Source organism: Eptatretus burgeri, chromosome 11 (genome assembly GCF_056783735.1).
Source record: "Eptatretus burgeri isolate ZD-2024b chromosome 11, Ebu_testis_v1, whole genome shotgun sequence".
In the NCBI taxonomy this organism is placed as follows: domain Eukaryota; kingdom Metazoa; phylum Chordata; class Myxini; order Myxiniformes; family Myxinidae; genus Eptatretus; species Eptatretus burgeri.
Window position 1 is genome coordinate 65614497 of NC_140971.1, and position 20724 is coordinate 65635220.

General features: G+C 44.3%; 1 long non-coding RNA gene across 3 annotated transcripts in view; it reads right to left on the minus strand.

The window, feature by feature from the left end:
* LOC147017256 (uncharacterized) overlaps positions 1–20724 on the minus strand; it is a 62558-nt gene that overhangs the window by 29659 nt on the left and 12175 nt on the right. For 2 of the 3 annotated variants that reach the window (XR_015049419.1, XR_015049418.1), the window contains exon 2: positions 14978–15095. This is a non-coding gene — a long non-coding RNA (uncharacterized LOC147017256). Of the gene's footprint in view, positions 1–14977; positions 15099–20724 lie in introns of all 3 variants that reach the window. The other variant, XR_015049420.1, reaches the window with a different exon arrangement.

A 20724-nucleotide genomic window follows, 5' to 3' on the forward strand; every position in this document is an offset into this window, starting at 1 on the left:
CAGTTGGGCACCGTTTGACCGTCAACATAACGTCGTTGGTGAGTAAACATACGTTCGTGAGGAGTGGCATTTGTGGACGTACAGAGCAAAGAGCGTATGGAATTCAGAGCGTCAGGAAGAGTAACCTCCCATCGCTCGGGGCCCAGTCCTCTCGATTTCAGCGCCAGAGTTACGGCTTTCCAAATTACTCCATTATACCGTTCCACCTGCCCGTTTCCCTGTGGGTTGTAACCCGTCGTTCGACTAGTTGCTATGCCGTGCTCTAATAGGAATTGTTTTAGCCCGGCCGACATGAAACACGGCCCTCTGTCTGAATGTATGTACGAAGGTCTCCCAAACATAGCGAAGAGGTCAGAGAGACATTTTACGACAGTGCCCGAGGTCATATCCGAGCACGGAAACGCGAAAGGGAACCTTGAATATTCATCAACAACGGTGAATATGTATCTGTTGTCTGTTTCGGTCGGTAGGGGCCCTTTGAAGTCGATGTTTAGTCTCTCGAAGGGGAAGTAGCCTTGATCAGTCTGCCAGAAGCCGCGCCATAGAATCTGGGTTTTAGTTCAGCACAAACAGGGCATGAAGCATTCATTTGTTTAATATCTTCAACAGAATAGGGAAGATTTTGTCTGCGTGATTTAAATGTGCCATCCTGGTTACCCCTGGGTGGCACAGAGACACATGGAGGTCTTGCAAAGCCTGACTGATTGTTGCCGAACTGTAGACCCGGGAGAAGGTATCTGCAGCAGGGTTTTCTTTCCCGGGCCGGTAAACAATGTCGTATCTGTAGCAAGCTAGGTCTATCCGCCATCTCATAATTTTTTCATTCTTAATTTTCCCGTTATTTTTCCCATCAAACATGAAAGCCACGGATCGTTGGTCCGTAACGAGCGTGAAGTGGTTTCCCAGTAAATAATGTCTCCATTTCCGCAGCGCCTCAACGATGGCGTACGCTTCCTTCTCTATTGCCGAGTGTCTCTGCTCGCTTCTAGAGAGAGTTCTCGAGAAGAACGCGACCGGCCGCCCAGACTGATTAAGTGTAGCAGCTATGGCGTGATTTGAAGCGTCGGTTTCCACCACGAAGGGCACCGAGCTGTTGATCGATAAAACCACGGACTTACTGATATCATCCTTGAGATTGTGGAAAGCCCTTACGACAGCGGCATCTGGTGGAAAGTTTTTGCAATGCACTAGGGGATGTATTTTCTCGGAGTATTGCGAAATCCATCTTGCATAGTAAGCGAACATCCCGATCACCCGGCGCATTGTTTGCAAGTCCTGAGGTGGTGGAAGCTCACGGAGCGGGCGCAATCGCTCAGGATCAGGCTTAATTGTGCCGTCGGCTATTGTGTAGCCGAGAAGGTCAATTGACCTTGCCGAGAATACGCATTTCTCGTAGTTGAGAGTCAGATTATATTTTCTAGCAATGCTCAAGAATCTGTCCAGATTCCTATCATGTTCCCTCTGATCCCTACCGCACACTGTGACATTATCCACGTAAACAAAAGTGTCTTCGAGGTTTTCATCTGAGATGATGTCGTCCATAACCCGTTGGAAGCAAGCTACTCCATTCGTGACACCGAATGGTATCCTTCTGAACTGGTAGAGGCGCCGCCCTGCCTGGAATGCAGTGTACGGTTTGTCTTCCTCTCGGATGGGAATTTGATGATAGGCGCTTCGCAAGTCGATGGTACTGAATACCTTATAATTGGCCACGCGTTCGACCATCTCATCTATGCGCGGCAGGGGTAGGCGTCGAGTTGGGTGAAGCGATTGACCGTTTGGGAATAATCGACAACCATCCGTTTCTTATGGTTCTGACTGCTGGTTACTAACACCTGTGCGCGCCATGGCGAATCGCTCGGTTCTATAATTCCCTCCTCCAGTAATCGCTTGGTTTCCGAAGTGATGAAATTCATGTCAGCAGTGGTATATCGCCGCGATTTGATCGCTATCGGTTTGCAGACCGGCGACAAGTTAGCGAACAGCTGGGGGACGTCACCTCCGCGGTGGTCAACGCATTTAAAATTAGACGAGGCTTGCTTCCTCCAAAGGGTATTTCGACGCTCGTGTGCTGCTTGAGGACATTATGACCCAGAATTACGTCTGCGCACAAATCACGAAGCACCAGCACCTTTACATCCCGATGCGTGTACCCTTTTACGTCCAATTCAACATTGCAGTACCCTCGTACGCGGGATTGTAGTGAGGTGGCGGCCATGCATACCGTATTGTCAGTCGGGTGGATTACCCATTTCCTGCCCTTCACTAGCGAGCTGTTGACGAAACTTTCGGAGCTACCGGTATCAATCAGTGCCTCAGCCATATGCCCGTTAATTCGTACGTTGATGATAGCCTTGGATAGATTCCCCGGGGAGGCTGCAGTCAATTTATTTTGCGAGTAGAGAGCCGCAGAAGTGGGTTTATTTCTCCTTAGAGTAGATTTACATACCCTGGCATAATGCCCTTTCTTGTCGCAATTCATGCATGTGGCATCTCTGGCGGGACATTTTTGACGAGGATGCCTTTTGTACCCACAAAAGAAGCATTTACCAACCGGAGCAGTTGCTGAGGAGTTTGACGAGGTCTGGGTATCCGGCACCTCGGGTGTTTCTCCATCCCCTATGTCTGGCTGTGTCTGTGCCAGTGGGGTTCCTTGAGTTCCCACCGTAGCAGCGTTCATGAGCAGCATCGGTGTCCCAAATGACTCAGATTGCTGCTGAGCCGTATCCATCGCTCGAGCCTGATCGACTACCTTGTCAAGAGTGGGTTGCGCTTTCTCTAGTAAGCGTTGCCGTATGTGGGCTGATCTGAGTCCTTGGATGAATGCCTCCCGGGTCGCTTCCTTTCGGTGTTCCTCGGCGCTTACCGCCCGGAAGCTGCAGTCTTTTCCCAGCTGATTCAGAGCTTGCAGGAACTGATCGATTGTCTCCCCGGCTGCTAGCTTGCGTGTGTTGAGAAGATGTCGTATGTACACCTCGTTCTTGGGCTTCACGTAGAGCGCTTGCAGCACCTCGATCGCTGCTTCGTAAGTGTCGCACCCCGAGAAGAGCCTGTACACGCCGGGCGAGACATGATTCACGAGAGCGGCAAATTTGTCAGCTCCCTCCGCGATGATGGTCAGATAGAGTGAGAAGGAACAGAACCAATGTGACCATTTCATTTCTGCGTCAGTCGCGTTCGGGTCTGCGTCGAACCTCTCTGGTTTGTAGATCTTGTCCATCTTTGGTTGAGAGAGCCGAAAAAATAAAATGGAATAAATTGAAATGAGAGCGAGAGATGAACCTTCAGAGTTTAGGCTTTATTCCATTTGATTGGAGCCGCTTCTGTGGGCACACCAGGAAATACAGGTTCAGCTAGGAGTACATAAGCAGTAACGTATACATGTGCAGTTAACCATTGCAGACTAAATCCGCGTAAGCACGGAGTTCGATATAATCTCCATTCTCACCAGTCAATGAGCACCTTCAGTTAACGAGCATCAAGTGGACAGCCGATGTCAATAGCAATGCCCCGGGGACAATCACTCGTGCCGCAGAGACATCCCCTTATACGCGAGACGCACAACATGTGATCCCGCGTCATGTCCCTCAATTCACGTTAATTCACCACACCCTCCCCCTTTCTTCTTCTTCAAGTCCTCACCCAAATCCCCAAGTACTCAACCCCAATTCCAACCCTCAAGTCCTCAATCCCCCCCCCACCCCATTCCAAACGTCTCAATCTTCCTCTTCCAGCTCCATGCACCCTCACCCCAACTCTGTCCTCCCCTTTCCATTTCTTCCTGTTGTTAACAGCATTACATAAAGATACACAGGGAACTTTGGCGCAGGAGAAGGCCATTTGGCCTATCATGCCTGCGTTGTTCCTGTCCCCGTTTGTTAAGAACAATGTTAAAAATAAAATAAGGATGGAACATTAAATTCACTTGCCCCTTACCTCCCTTATCCTTCCTATAATTCACAGACCGGTGTTTGTTTATTGCGCTACTCCTCCTGCAGTTGTGGGCCGATTGCAAACAGACATGGATCAGTTTGACCCCAATTAGTGTGCAGGGGTGTTTTTATCTTTGCCAGTGGTCTTGCGGAGGGGGGGGGGGGGAAGGGACGACGACGCAATTTCACCATCTCAATGTGCATCATGTTGTGCCACCTCCAGGTGGGGGAGGTTATTACAAGTTTCCACCATTTACAGTACAGTATTCCTGTCCCCACGTTTTCCAGTGTAGTGCAGTGTTTTGAATTATAAGCAATAGTTATGTTTTTGTTTCATGCGCATAACTTCATGGGGTTTTGGGGGGGGGGGGGTTTGCATACACAGAGCTGTAAGTTGCCCATAAACTGCCCAAATAAAGGTATGCGTCAGAAGAACGTGTTGCATGCTTGGAACAAGATCGCCCGTCGGGCAGATTTTTGTTCTTGTCACATAACCAACTCATCCACCAAGTTTTGTCATAACTCATGCACAACCTTTTGAGTTATCATGCTATATATAGTTTTTTAGCCTCATCTCTCAATGGTGAAGAATCACTGAAAACAAGCTCAAATGAGCTAAGATCCTCGTCCTCTTAATGATGACGTAAATAAAACGAATATGACATCATTGTGATGTATCAGGTTTGCGATAAATTATCTGTGCTAATGCCCGGCTTGATTCCCGCAAACAAAATTCAAACAGCTTGCCTAGTTTCGGAGATAATGGTATAGGCGATTTCCATTAGCGGCAATATTATGACGTCAACTTTTTTTCTAGGAAGAATTTCCAAAATCGGAGATGGTTACTGCCTGTGCGTGGGCTTTCTGCATATACATGGCAAGTTTCACGAAGATCCGATGAAAACTCTGGGTTGTGAAACAAATAATGTCAAAAAATAGGAATGACGGCATAAACATTGATATGACGTCATAGTGATGTATCATATGTGCGGTAATTCATCTCTGCTAATGCCCTGTTCGATTCCCGCAAACATAATTCAAAAAGCTTGCCTAGTTTGGGAGACAACTTTTTAGGCGATTTCCATTAGAGGAGATATTTTGACGTCATAACTTATTTCTAGGAGGAATTTTCAAAATCGGAGATGGTTACTGTATTGGTATTTTTGATGATGGTTTTTGATGATGGTTTTTTGATGATTTTTACATATATACGCCAAGTTTCAGGAAGTTTCGATGAAAACTGTAGGCTGTGAAACAAAAAAAATCCACAAGAACAACAACGTGAGTAAGACTTAGAGATCCTCCACGAGGATCTAAAAATTATCGGATCCGGATGAATCCGGATCTTCATCCAAATTGAATCAATTTATCCTTGTCACACTCCCAATCTGTCCACCAAACGTAGGCCAAATCCATCAACAATCTTTTGAGATATCCTGTTCACAGACAGACAAGCAGACAGACAGGCGTGAACCCTAATCGATTTGCAGCAAGCAAAAAAAAATTTCCCCCTAATTTTTGGCTATTTTTATTGGTTACTATTTTGTCACTATTTTTTCCATACTTTGTTGTTTTACACCAAATTAGTTGCTATTTTTTCACTATTTTATTGGACTTTGTTTATTTCACTCCAACGTGGTTGCTATTTTTCCACTATATTCCTGGACTTAGTTTTTTTTGCTCCATATTTGCTACTATTTATTTCAGTTTTTATATACTTTTTTTTGTTGCACCAAAGTGTTTGCTATTTTTCCCCGATTTGTTTTGCTCAAAAACTGCCTATTTAAAATCTATTTTTCTCCTATTTATTTCCCTTTTTTTTCTTAAAAACTAGCTATTTAAAATCTATTTTCCCCTATTTTTTTCCCTTTGTTTTGTTCCAAAACTCACTATTTGAACAAAGAAATTTCATTTGGAAAAAATTTTTGTATATTTTTTTTTCTATTTTTTCCCCTAATTTTTTGACAAGTGAAAACATAACCTCCGACCAACTTGGTTGGCAGAGGTAAGGAGAGAGTTTATTGAATGAATTACCCTGCGCTGTTTTGAGAAACAAGGACATGGGACGTCGTAGACCCCACCCATAAGCAAATCTTGTATAAGCAACTAAAACCGTGTCGTGGGACCCATGACTCACCCTGCTGAGTATCAGTTCATTATTGCTCTTTATTTTGACAGGAGACTTTCACTATTGGCCACTATTTTTGATATTTTATCTCCCTGAGTCCTGTCCTCTGTCAAAACTTTAGCCAAAATAACCGGGTGTGAGTAGCTGGATGTTTCAACTTTTGCATCAGCTATGGTTTTGAGTTTGTATCACACATTACTCATGAATACAGTAATTCATTAGTTTTGGGCTATTGTTACATACTGTATAACGATAGCTCAGATGGCAGAGCACTGGTATGGTTTTTCAGAGGACCTGGTTTGATTCATGGTATGGGCATGTAATTTTTCCACATATAATTATTACTACATACTGCATACACTTGGAAGTTAAACTGGGTGTTCCATCTGCCAGAATTTGTTGATGAACATTTCAGATCCCACCTTCTTCACGAAGAGTTGATGAATTATCACAAAAGCCTGTCTTCCCAAATGAACAAATTGCAAATTCAGTGCCAACACTGGGAAGGCAATGGCAATCCATCCAGTGTAATCTTTACAATGAGACTGCTTTTTTCCTCTTTTGTGTACAAATTCAAGGCTAATGGAAGAGAGGAATAGCTAGAACACATAATGGATCAGGATGCAACATAACAACAGGAACAGAAGAAAGAGAGGGGGAGGGGTGACACCAACAGCAGGAACACTTGGACAAATAAGGGAGGTGGTGACGAATTAGGGGCAGTGAAGGATGCTGGATAAAGGGTGGATGAATAAAGGCTGGATAAAGGGTTGGACAAGATGAATACAGCTGCAAACTCTCAGAAAAGAAACACTGGAAATTTGGAAGGGGGTGTCCAAGGGATTACCCGGGGTACAAAAGGTCATGGTTTTGGATGGGGGATGATCTGAGATGATAGGCCATGAGCCAGACCCAGTAATTTTTGGCCACCGGTACCATCCGAGGGGAATAATGCTCATCATAATTTTTGGCAGGGTATCCATCTCTTCAGTCAGAAAGTATGTGATAGCATTGCATTGGTGGTAGCCTTTTTGTATTATTAGCCGTTTAGTAACCCCATCCAAAAATAAACTTTTCTGAAACCAGCATAAGACAGAAGAAGACATTCTATTTATAACTAATGGTTCTCTCTTATTATAGGCTATATCTTCTTGAAAATTGTTAGGCATGTAGCTCATGATATTTGCTTTTCAAAACAGTTGTTAAAACTAGCCTATAATTTAGGGTTTGCAATTACAGGCACTGATGGTCCAGTGCTGATATATTGCAGAACATATCCATCTTTGAGTCAGACGATGGGGAAAGTTTAGATGAGGATATTGAAGAACTGGATAATGATTATGATTTTTAAGTTAATCTTGAACATTTTATATCATTTACAATCAGTGCATATGATCAGAGATGTCTGAGAAACTATATAGGACCCGTCTTTGGTTCATAAGACAATATGTTTATCAGCAACACATTGGGCCTAGGTAATGGCCTTGTTAATGTGGAACACCACATTTGTGTTTCCATTCTGTAATTTTATGCCCTATAACAGAAGATTGTGTTTCATTTTCACCTTTGACTCATTCATCAGATTGCTCATGATTAACCATCTTGCGACTGTCTTATTGGTTTATATTGTGTAATACGGGTGTTTGATACCTTCATACTGTATGTGTATTATTGAGTATCTAAATCCCTGAAATTTTGTATTTTTTGAGAAATTACAGGGAAAAAATATTAATCTTGTTCATGAACATGCTATCATTTACCTTTGATTCTTGGAAAGTATCGTTCAATAACAACAGGGAAAATATCATGACATTGACCAAACAACATAAATCCATCCAAAGTAGGTAATTTTTTTCATTTGGGGGGTGGGGTAACATTGCGATGCTATACTTCAATATACAACATACAAAAAAGAAATTTAGATTTTTGGATTTCTTAATAAATTTGCTAAACGCCCATGTAATTATAATTGTTCCAGAACTTTTATTTACTTTCCACAGTAAATGATAGACACATACTTTTCTAAAGGCGGTATGATTTATCACACAGGAAATAGACACTGATACATAAGTGTCACCAATGACATACCTTTCAGCCTCAGCATGTTTCACACTTTTTGTTGAGAAGCAAATGATCCAAGCAAAAGGTGAGACAAGTTTCAATATTAATGCTTGACTGATAAAAAAAATGTTGTTAAGTTGAAGTAGGATGTTTTACCTTGTACTGACCATTTTGCACAAAAGCTTATTTAAGGGTAGGCATATACACAGGGTGATAACACACAAAAAGCTACCACCAATGCAATGCTATCACAAATTTTCTAACTCTAGGGATATATACCTTGCCAAAAATTATGATTAGAATTATTCTTCCCAGATGGTACCGACCAACCCGACTGGCTCATGGACGAGTGGTGAACAACTGTCTTGAAGACCTGGAGAGAAGATTAGATTGAAGATAATGTGGAAGTTGGTTCCACAGGTGGAGAAAAAGAAGAACGAATAGGTGGGGGTGAGCAGTGATCCTGGGTTTATGTTGTTTCACCAGAAGGGAGTTGATGGTGAGCCATGTGCACCCTGCAGAATCCTGGGAAAAAAGGGGGTGGTGGGAGGGAGCATGGAAAAAGGAAAGAGCAAACAGTGCAAGGCCAGAAAGGAGGTCGTAGGAGACAGAGACTACCAACCTGTCTGTGATGGTGAAATGAAAGACTCATAGACTCAGCCTCGCCACGGGAGATTCCAATGATCTTGAACGTCTTGCTTTCCATGCCGTCAAGCTGACCAAGATGTGAGGCAGGAGAGCCAGCCCTTAGGGGAGAGCAATACTCCGTCAAGCTGTGGATAAAGTCCTTGTGGGTGGATCAGATGTAAGTTGAGGTGTCTGCTATGGCAGCACCAAGTGTGCCTTTTGGCAGAGCACCAGAATTTGATTTGATTTGAAGGATATACAGTACTTGTATATTTAAACATCAATAAATTTGGCATTTTCTTGGACTCTTGTGAGCATCCCGTTCCGATACCTTTTCGAAGCGACCAGCTTGCACGTGAACATGTTGATAACATTTATGTCAGACGACAAAGTATTTATGGGGGCTTAATTGTGATGATATTTATACAGTAATTTCAACAGGCATTTCTAATGAATAACATGATATGGTTTAGCTATGTCAAAACTTCGATACATATTCCAGGTAAAAATAAAATCCATTGATGATGTACAGATGGATCGAGGAAAAAATTCCCAGGGTGGACCAGAGTGTGGAACTGAAAGAGCATGCTCGTATTGTGAGAGATTAGGTTTTTATTTATTCGTATGCAGTCTGTGGCTGCTTGGCTGCATCATTTTCCAGGGGCATAGCTGTGACAATGACGCAATGCCCCCGTTGCCAGCACGCTGGTACTCATTTAACCTACCTTGGAAGGATGACAAGCCGAGTCAACCCACCTCGTGGTGGTTCAACATTGTGACAAGGGCTTGAACTCAACCCTCGCAGATCTTAAGCCAGCCACCAGCCACTTTAACCGTTAAGCAAACACCAAGCTGGAGCTTAGATGAATGTTCAAAACATGTGAACCTCTCATTTAATGAAAATGAAAGTGAAAAAATTATTTCGCTTTCATTTTGTTTTTTCTTTGAGTTATGATTGTATATTTAGTATTAGCAGTTGATTGCAAACATAGATCGTAGTCCAGCAGTGTTCAGAGGCACGACGTCTTCAGCTCAGGTTATGGCATACTACTACTACATCATCAACAACAGATGTGTCGCTGGGTGTATGATATTTGAGAAGTTTTCTTTAAGGATTATCAGCAAAAGTGTTAATTTTTATCTAAGAAATGATGGACTTGCATAGGATGGTGATGAGTGTATTTAGACGACATAAGAGTGTCCCGACAGGACATTAGAAAGTACTTTCGTGTCTCATTGAATTTTCAATGACAGCGTAGATAACTTTGTTTGAGTTTAGTTTAAATGACTAGGACACGAATTATGGTGGAATGACAGATAGCCATTGTTGAATATTAAAAGACCATCAAACACGAAATAATTGAAATTACACCTTTTATTATGATTATTGAGTCATCTGTAGAATCAGATTTAGAGCTAACCAGTCAAAACACAGTCTTACAGCAAAACTCTGGGATGCTTTATGTCAAGTGTATGAATGTTCATAGAAAGCTTCGTCTTCTGCTTCCTCTTCCTCTTTATGAGTATGGCGTACAGCAGCTCACAGGTCCAAGCCCAAATGAAACAGTCAAGTGACAGAGCTGTCTGTAGTCTGGTGGATTCCCTCGAATCCTTTGCGAACTAAAAAAAAAAAAATCAATGGTCATTCACGATGTGATGGATAGTTTGGTAAAGGTATCAACAGTCGCGTGTAGGGCTGTCCTTGGAATTTCACATACCGAGGTGGTGTGATGTCCTCACATGGAGAGAGTACGGATCCGTTTTAGTGTGGTCCACTGTTTTCAGGGGAGGTTGAAACTTGTGGGCTCCTTTGTCGGATCACTGACTAGTTCTTGTCGGCAATGTTGGCATCTGCCCACAATTGATGCCACTGTTCTTTGATGTCAAAACCTGCATCGCTCAATCTCTTGACAGAAACCCAGAATACTTTGTGAGATCGGAGTCATGGGTTTGGAATGTTTTGCAGGTCCTCTTGAATGGATAGCTCAGGATTGGATTTAATAACAGTCATACTTTTGCAGCATTCTGGCTTTTCGACATATGTCAGGAGTTGGGGTATTGGACATTATGAGGAGTCATTGTAAACTGGTGTTGATCTCAATGCCGCACTGATCATCTGCATCGTTCTGTTTAGAATTGCATCCAAGTGTTTGATGTGGTTGCTTATATTTCTGCCCATACAGGAGAGCAGTATTCTCTTGCAGAGTACACAAGGTCAAGGCTAGTCATGCGTGGGGCTGCATGTGCTAGCCCCCCACCTGGTGCGCACTAGTTTTTGAATGATATTTACTCTACTTTTGATCTTCTCACTGACTCTTTTAGGATGTTCTGGGTGTGATCTAGGGTGACATCACAGTGCTTGGGGTAGTGTTCATTCCTGACTGGTTTGCCGACAGAATGAAATCTGTAGCCACTGTTAGTCTCTTGGTTGCTCTGGTGGAGAGCAGTGATCATGGTCTGAGATGGATTTGGACTGAGGTGTCAAGATGTGAAGTTTTTTTTTTTTGTATACACTGTCAAGGCTTGCATGAGAGCGAACACACAGAACGTGCAACAAGGGGAGCAGGAGATAAGAGGGGAAGGAAGGAAATAAAAGTGTGGTACAGAGACAAGAGGAGATCTGTGGAAGGGAGAGGAATTGGGTACACAAGATCAACAAGATAGACACTACAGGGACTTTCAGGAAGGAAAGCAGGGAATTTGAAGGAGGTGGGTTTGGCTGGATTAGCGGGGGAAGAAAAGATCATGGTTTTAGATAGGGGAAGATAAGAGATGGTGGTTAACAGCTGTTTTGAAGACCTGGAGGGAAGAATGGGATTGTAGAGAGTGTGGGAGTTTGTTCCAAAGGTGGGACAAAAAAAAGGAATGAAAGAGTGAAGGTGGGCAGTGATTCTTGATATTGGTAGTTTTACCAGAAGGGGGTTGCTGGCGGACCTTGAGTGCCCTGAGGAAATATGGGGGGGGGGGCGAGACCGGTGAGGAGACGGTAAAGACAGAAATACCACTGACCTGCCTGCAGTGAGAGAGTGAGAGACCCAAAGACTCAGCCTCATTGAGGGAGATACCAATGATGCCAAATGCATTGGTTTCCACAGCGTGAAGCCGAGAAATGTGAGAGGCAGGAGCACCAGCCCAGAGGGGAGAGCAGTACTCCATCAGGCTGTGGACAAAAGCTTTGTGTGTGGTCAGGAGACAAGTATTGATCATCCTAAATTATCAGACAGGGGATCACTTAGATCTTCAAGACTGGTTGCCTGGGCAAGGCTGGGCAGCAAGACCAAATAATATGTGTCCATATAACAGAATAGTTCACATGAAGTAAAGCGAGACAATTTGTTCTGTCTTGTCACATTCTCGCTCGAAGGTAGGATTCAAACATGTCTCACCTGTTCACTCATCATGAGGCGTTCACAAATCCAGGATGCGACACGAAGTGAACATGTGATTCAAAAGGTTTTACATATGTTTTGATACTCAATTGAATGACAACAAAACAAGGTAGCTGATGCAATGGTAGGTTTCTCCTTTCTCACCGACATTGCTCCATAAATGAACCATAAACATATTTCAGCCATAACTGCTAATCCATCCAAGTTATCTGCATATGCTGGCAAGAAATGTGACATTGATAGTGAACTGCTTTGCCAATAATATTTGACACAAATTAAATATACCACAACGCGAACAGCCATGATATTGAACCACTCATTAGGCTGAGATATTAAAGTCATGTAGGTATGGACTTGCATCTATCTGCAGGGCTGTTGGCTCTTCTTCAATTGGTATCGACTGTGCCGAAGATTGCCAGGTCCATTATCAAGGACAGCAGCAAGATCATCAGCTTCCCGGGAACAGGTGTGCAAACGATTATCAATATCCTGTCTGTTTATTAGTTTTTGATTTATTGCATTTTGAAAACATGTCCCGAGGCCTCGTCTCTTATAGTATCATCTGTGCGACCATGGTGGCTTATACTACGGCTCTTCGTACAAATCATACAATACCTGACAATGAAAATTCAAATAAAAAACTTGTAACTCGTGGTTTTCGACTTGATTATTTGGATACGATGCTGCATCATGTGATATTTATGTCAAATCTACCTGTTGTGTTCACATCTTTCAGGGATTCTTCTTCGGCTGGATATAACATGATGAAGGTCTCCTGTGCATCATGTCTTTCGATAAAACGTGTGATCCACAAATCTAACAGTTATGTCTTCATGGAATGACAGGTATTTGACAATGTTTTGATCTTATTCAAGACTTATTTTACTTTCACTATCTGTCGGTCAGCATTGACAAACTTAAAGAAAGGTGACAAGTAAGATTGGAAAATTATAACTTCTTTTATCCGTCCTGATCTTTCAACTTCAACAAGTTCCACCTGTCTTTCACTCTTATGGACTCTACTGATCTCGTTTTTTAACGAGTATTCTGACGATATAGTGCGCCAACACAGTGGAAAGAAACAATGGCGAAGTTTATAAAGTTTTATGGAAATCCCCAAAGGTATGGTGCCCCCAAGGAAAAATAATGACGAAAAGAGCTTAGCCAAACAATGCCAAAAAATATCGTTGAATGTAGGCAGGATATCCCCCAGGCATCCCTCTAAATCAAAAGGAATAGATAGTTGTTGAGTTTAAACGATGTATTTTTAAGTATTCAGTGAAGAAAGGGCTGATAGGATGGCTTGGAGGTTTGCACACTTGCCTTCAAACTGTCTAGTCTGGGTTCAAATCCTGATGCAGTTGTGAACTGAAAGGCAGGGTTATTTTCATCAATAAGTGTGTCGTCCCTCCATGAGGGACTTTAAAGAGGTGTCACATCTGCCAGCATTAGTTGGTAGATGTTAAAGATCCCACAGTGTCCTTTGTGAAGAATATGTGAGCTATATGGGACTTTTGAAATGACATGAATACTAAATGAGGCCTTTTGCACATATAATACGCTGTGTATGCATTTACACTGATTCAGTTCTTCCCATCTGCTACCTTTAACCGGCTGATGCTCGCATGAAATCTGTAATTTAAAGTGTGTTTTTTTGAAACATAATTTTCAGCATTTAGATGGAAGAGATGCGACTTCATAATGGTTAACCATATTTGTTCTGTTCTTAAATGCAAATTGAGCTCACAAAAATAGAGGAAACACAAGAAATATCTGTGGATGAGAGGTGTCGAGTTCCTATCATTTCCTGTTTATACAAGCTAGCAGCGGCAGTGGATATAACACACACACACACACACACACACACACACACACACACACACACACACACACACACACACACACACACACACACACACTTCTCCTTTCACCAATAGATGTAAAAATCTCGTTTAATTTAACTTGTTTCCGTGGAACCAAACACAAAATGGTTATTTATAACAACACTCACAGCCCATCCAGCTCCACCTCTGACAGCCCTCCTCCCAAACATGATCAATAGTAAATATCACAACATTTTAAACTTACCCTGTGCATTGACAAGTCCCAGGTATGACCTCTCACTGACAGGGATGATTGGGGAGGTCAGTCAAAATGTGTCATCAACAGGTTTTGCACCAGTCCACATCCTCGGCAGTTTGCAGTATGTGGAGCTATAAGTTATCAAGCTTTTTGGGGCAAGTTCAAAAGGTTCTCCAACTCTTTCGTTGTGCAGAGGCACACCCTTTTCTTGCAGGTACGATTCCAAGTATTTTTTGACTCCCTTTAGAGGCCTTGTGAGCCATTTTAGGTAACAATCCTTATCTCGTACACATGATATACTTTATGTTTCCCCGAATATGACCATTTCCTGTAGCTTCTGTGCATGTGCACCAAGCATACTGGAGCAGATTACTTCATTTTGAAAGTCCCGTATTGGCAGCACAATAGCCAAATTACAAATTTCTGCTCTAAACATACAGAGGGTGTTGCATCAGCGACACAGCTGTACCCTCAGCCAATGATGCGACTCGCAGCCTTGTCCTGCATATGAAAGAACAAGAACTTCGAGGCCTCATCAACTGTTATGACCTCTGCTTTACATAGAATATCACATATCTGGCCTGTAAAGCCAGCCACACAATGGGAATCCTCTATCATTCCAAGTCATTCTTTAACAACTCAGAACTACTCAGCCGACAATGCTTCAACTTCATGATGCACCACAATTTCCTGTCATCGCACATCTATACCCTTGATCTTTTTTACCCATATTTAGCAAAGTTAACCCACCCTCTTACTTGTTGGGTTTCTCCCCTCCTCTCTCTCTTTCTCCTCATTCTCTTGTTGAATCCTTCTGCTGCTCCATTGTCAGTACATTTTCTTTGTGTCTACTGCCTCCTCACTCTTCTGTGAACCCTGCTTGTGATACAAAAAAAAGATGTTGCAAGAAGGCCTGAGGGGATGCCATTCCACATTTGAGTCATTGTGAGGTTCAGCTCAAGCTAAGTGTGTGCTTAGTCTAGCAGTTGACATAACCTTCGCTAAATTGCTTTATTAAGGTCAACGCTCTCCATGAGATATGTAAATTGGTAATCCTCAATTACGAACAACCCATCATCAGCATAAATCATCCCAACTCGTTGCTTCTTGATGCTATGGGATCAAAAGCTCTTGAAATCATCGTATTCTCTCATTATGACAGATCGTGCCTTCTTGCTTGGAGGAAGGATGTTTCTGGAATGGCATCCTTTCACCATTTCTCAAGCTCTGCCCCATCTTTACTCTCTGCCCACAGTGATAGCCTCTTATGCATGACTGTTTTTTAACAAGTCTATGCTGCTTGCCCAACTCTATTCTTTCATTCGCTTTTTCTCTGAGAGGTAATTTGTCTTTATAGCGTTGTGAACCAATATCCTCATGAAATTTCTGGTCAATAAAAACATCAAGCCCATTGGAAGTTACGGATGATTGATTGGCTGTGCGGTTTGGTGATGATGGTTTCCTGTAAAGGACATCCGCATTAAAGAGCAACTGGGTGGGGAGGGAGAGGTTAAAATCTTTGACAATACAATTAAGAATTATGTCCTACACTGGCTATGTGCATGTCCAAAATAATCACTGCCACAATGGGATGAGTGTCTGTCAAAAATTGGAGATTACCTCGAGAAGTTTTCTGTAATATGCAGGGTGGGCCAAAAGTCTGAAACCACGTTGGAATTGGGCGGTTGAACTACAGTAACTGTTTTTACCTCATATATTGTTGTGGGAATAACTCCTCGGGGTTACTAAATACTTATTATAATAGGTTTATTTCCTTATTGAGCGTTTTTGAATGAGCGTAACGTAATTAAGTGTGAAATTAGATATATGTCGCTTATGTTACTGTGTGTGTGTGTGTGTGTGTGTGTGTGTGTGTGTGTGTGTGTGTGTGTGTGTGTGTGTGTGTGTGTGTGTGTGTGTGTGTGTGTGTGTGTGTGTGTGTGTGTGTGTGTGTGTGTGTGTGTGTATGTATATATATATATATATATATATATATATATATATATATATATATATATATATATATATATATATATATATATATATATATTGTTACGGATTCGCGCCCGCCGGCGTGCTGACGGCCACGTAACTCGAATCGCGGCACGTCGCCCACCGGACGGACAATCCAGTCGTGACCCTCTCGGACTAACGCCGGGAACCAGTCACGGGTGGACCTTTCGGTCTCACCGCGATCGAGCCAATCGGCCCCCGCGTGGGATAGGGTTGCTCGCCAAATTCGACCTACCTAAGTACCCACACGGAGGGTAGACCGGGCGATTGCACCTCGCCGCAGGTCGACTTCGGACACGGGCCACTTAAGCGACCCGTTCCGTACTATCGGGATAACCGAGCGGTGTTATTCGTCGACCTCGACGGTTCGATTACTTATCGGGCGTCTTAGCCCAGGACCAACCCTTTACGTGAAGCAAGATGAGGATTCAATGAAAGAAATGACGAAGCGAAGCGGGAAACAGTTCAACATAAAGCACATTTATTCGCGATGAACGGAAAGCACACATATACAATTCCACCAAAAGCACATAGAAAAGAAGACAAAAAGCAAATGCGACAATGCAGATATAATACCGACTACGCGAGCACACGGCAACACTTATACAATTTTACTTCACAGACGGCGCCGACAACACACATTCCCAAAGCAAAAGAAAAGAGAACCACCCTCCAGGATGAGGGGGTAGGCGGGCCTGGGGCCGAGACCGTGTCGGGCCTACCCGTCTGGTGATGAGACGCGGAGCGGCGGTGGTGCCTCAACTCCGCGGGCCTCGCGGATAGTGTCTGGTAGGGGGTGGGAAGGGGGCCCCCTTGGTCGCACTATCTCAGCGCGGGGGGAAACAGGAGGGGGTTGCTGATGCTCGGGGAAAGGAGGATTTTTACTCTGTCTCGGGTCCCGCGACGAGCGTCTCCACCTCGACCAGGTCGCGCCGTCGGCCTCCCTGGTGTGCAGCTCCCGGCACCGACGCGAGCACCCCCTCGTCTGCCTTCGCCGCCGCCGCCTCTCCACAGCTCCGTCCTCTTTGCTCCGACTCCAACTCCGAACTCTTCCTCCTGCGAACTTCCCAACTGCACTCAACTCCAACGCACACGACCACCGGGCGACACTTTTCTGACGAACGCAGCCGCTTATATAAGCCCCGTGGCTTCGCCTTTGACCCCCTGCCGTCGACCTTTCACCTCGCTCCCCATTGGCCCGAGAAAAAGTGGGCGTGAATGCATTTTGATCCATGAATTTGCATATGGCGACCGCCCTCCAACGCCCTGGAGGCGGGGCCAAATTGCCCCTTGCTCACCGATTGGACGGAACAAAAGTGGGCGTGAGTCGTTTTTGATCCGTTTTTGGAGCGGAAAGTCCGTGGTTTTGTACACGCTGTTCGGCGCGCGCCCTGCACGAGTCCAATACCGGTACCCACAAGCGGCGCAAGAACGGTGGCGATGCGATGGTTGCGAGGTGTGACGGTAAAGGTCGTGGCTGTTGTGGTGAAGCGGCGTTGTGGTGGGTGGTTGATGTTGTGATGACTGTTGAGACGTGGTTGGTGGTGGTAATAATGGCGGTTGGTCCAAAATAAAGATAGTAAAAGAAAAACGGCTATCCTGAAGAGTCGCAGCACGCATAAATGACATGTATTCCCACTAGACCACGGGTTTGGGCCTAACTACACATATACTTACCGAGATATCTCACCTAAGGGACCTGAATGGTGGTTTGCGAATTTGGTCAACCACAATATATATATATATATATATATATATATATATATATATATATATATATATATATATATATATATATATATATATATATATATATATATATATATATATATATATATATATATATATATATATATATATATATATATATATATATATATATATATATATATATATATATATATATATATATATATATATATATATATATATATATATATATATATATATATATATATATATATATATATATATATATATATATATATATATATATATATATATATATATATATATATATATCCGGGCGTAGTGGCGTGCGCCTGTAATCCGGCTACTTGGAGGCTTGGGTTGGAGGATCGCTTGAGGACGGGAGCCCTGCACTGGGCCGCGCGATGAGAGGGTGTAGGGCAGCCCAGAATCATGGTGAAACCCAATCCTTATCCCTGTGTCGTAAGAGGCGACCAGGGTTGCGTCAGGAAGGGCATCCGGCGTAAAACCTGTGCCAAGTCAGTATGCGGATCATAACGGATGATCCGCTGTGGCGACCCCTTACGGGAGCAGCCGAAAGACGAACTACATATATATATATATATGTTCAACCCATTCCTCATCTGTGTATCTAAAATTTCCATTCCTCTTGAGCTCATTCTTACCGTCTGCCTTCTGTTTTATCTCATCTATGTACTTTCTTTTTAGCAGCGTCTCGCGTAGTGAACGCTGCTCATAGAGACCTCGGCATTGTTCTTCTTCTTGTGAAGACAAAACCTTAACCTCTCGGACTCGGCTCTTGTATATACAATATCCGGATCTCCTTAAATACTAAGCACATGTACACATCCTCGCATTGACGGTGCATTTTGAGAGCGTCTATCATGAACTTTTAAATATTGTTGCGGTCTTCGCGCCCGCCGGCGTGCGACGGCCACGTAACTCGAATCGCGGCGCGTCGCCCACCGGACGGACAATCCAGTCGTGACCCTCTCGGACTAACGCCGGGAACCAGTCACGGGTGGACCTTTCGGTCTCACCGCGATCGAGCCAATCAGCCCCCGCGTGGGATAGGGTTGCTCGCCAAATTCGAACTACCTAAGTACCCACGCGGAGGGTAGACCGGGCGATCGCACCTCGCCGCAGGTCGACTTCGGACACGGGCCACGATAGCGACCCGTTCCGTGCTATCAGAATAACCGAGCGGTGTTATCGTCGACCTCGACGGTTCGATTAATTATCGGGCGTACTCAGCCCACTACCAACCCTTTACGTGAAGCAAGATGGGGATTCAATGGGGGAAAAGACGAGCGAGCGGGAGAACAGTTCAACAATAAAGCACATTTATTCTCGGCACACGGGAAGCACACAAATACAATTCCACCAAATGCACACAAAAAAGAAAACACAATTCCATTTACATAAAAGCAAACATAAAAGTGAAAACACAGTGCAGAGCTAATTCCGACTACCGAGCACACGGCAACACTTATACAATTCTACTTCACAGAGGGCGCCGACAACACATACCCAAAACCAAGGAAAAGAAATACCCTCAAGAATGAGGTAGGCCTGGGGCCGAGACCTGGTCGGGCCTACCCGTCTGGTGATGAGACGCGGAGCGGCGATGGCCCGTCAACCCGCGGGCCTCGTGGACAGCGCCTGGCAGGGGGTGGGAACGGGGCCCCACTGGTCGCACTATCTCAGCGCGGGGGAAAACAGGAGGGGGTTGCTGATGCTCGGGGTATGGAGGATCTTTTTATATGCGCGACGAGCGTCTCCACCTCGGCCAGGTCGCGCTGCCCGGCCTCCCTCGGGCGCGCAGCTCCTTGCACGACGCGAGCACCCTTCGTCTGACTCGCCGCCTCTCCACAGCCAGTCCCCTCCGTTCCGACTCTCCTTCCCCTCGTTCCGACCTTTACCACTCCCTTCTTCCTCGTTCCGCCTTCTTACTCCTCTTTTACTGACGAACACGTCCTTTTATCCCCCGTAACTTCGCCTTTGACCCCCTCCCTTTGACCTTTCAACTCGCTCCCCATTGGCCCGACAAAAAGTGGGCGTGAAGGCTTTTGATCCACAAATTTGCATATATCGATCGCCCTGGGGCGGAGCCAGTCGCCCCTCGCTCACCGGTTGGACGGCAAAAAGTGAGGCGTGTGTCGTTTTGGATCCGTTTTGAAGCAGAAAATCCGTGATTTTGTACACGCTGTTCAACGTGCCCCTACACGAGTCCAGCATCGGTGCCCATGAGTGGCGCGAGATGACGGTGATGCGATGGTGGCGAGTTGTGACGGTAAAGGTCGTGGCGGTTGTGGTGAAGCGGTGGTTGTGGTCGGTGGTTGATGTTGTGGTTGTGATCATGGCGGTTGGTCCAAAATAAAGATAGTAAAAGAAAAACGGCTATCCTGAAGAGTCGCAGCACGTATAAATGACATGTATTCCCACTAGACAACGGGTTTGGGCCTAACTACACATGCACTTACCGAGATACCTCACCTAAGGGACCTGAATGGTGGTTTGCGAATCTGGTAACCACAACACTACCCCTTCCCTTTTTACAGACTCGTCCCGAGTCGTCAAATTTTCGTGTGCCATCATGTGTAGTTTTCCCCTAGTACATTTTACCTACGGATCCCTGAGTGCGACATTCATGGTATTCGTGTCCCCAAAATAAATAACCTGAGGGCTGCGTAACTATCTAAACAAACTCACTCACACGGACGACTTAAATAAAATTGCCGGCGCTAAGACATACATGCCGGGGGCGCACTCATATTTACAG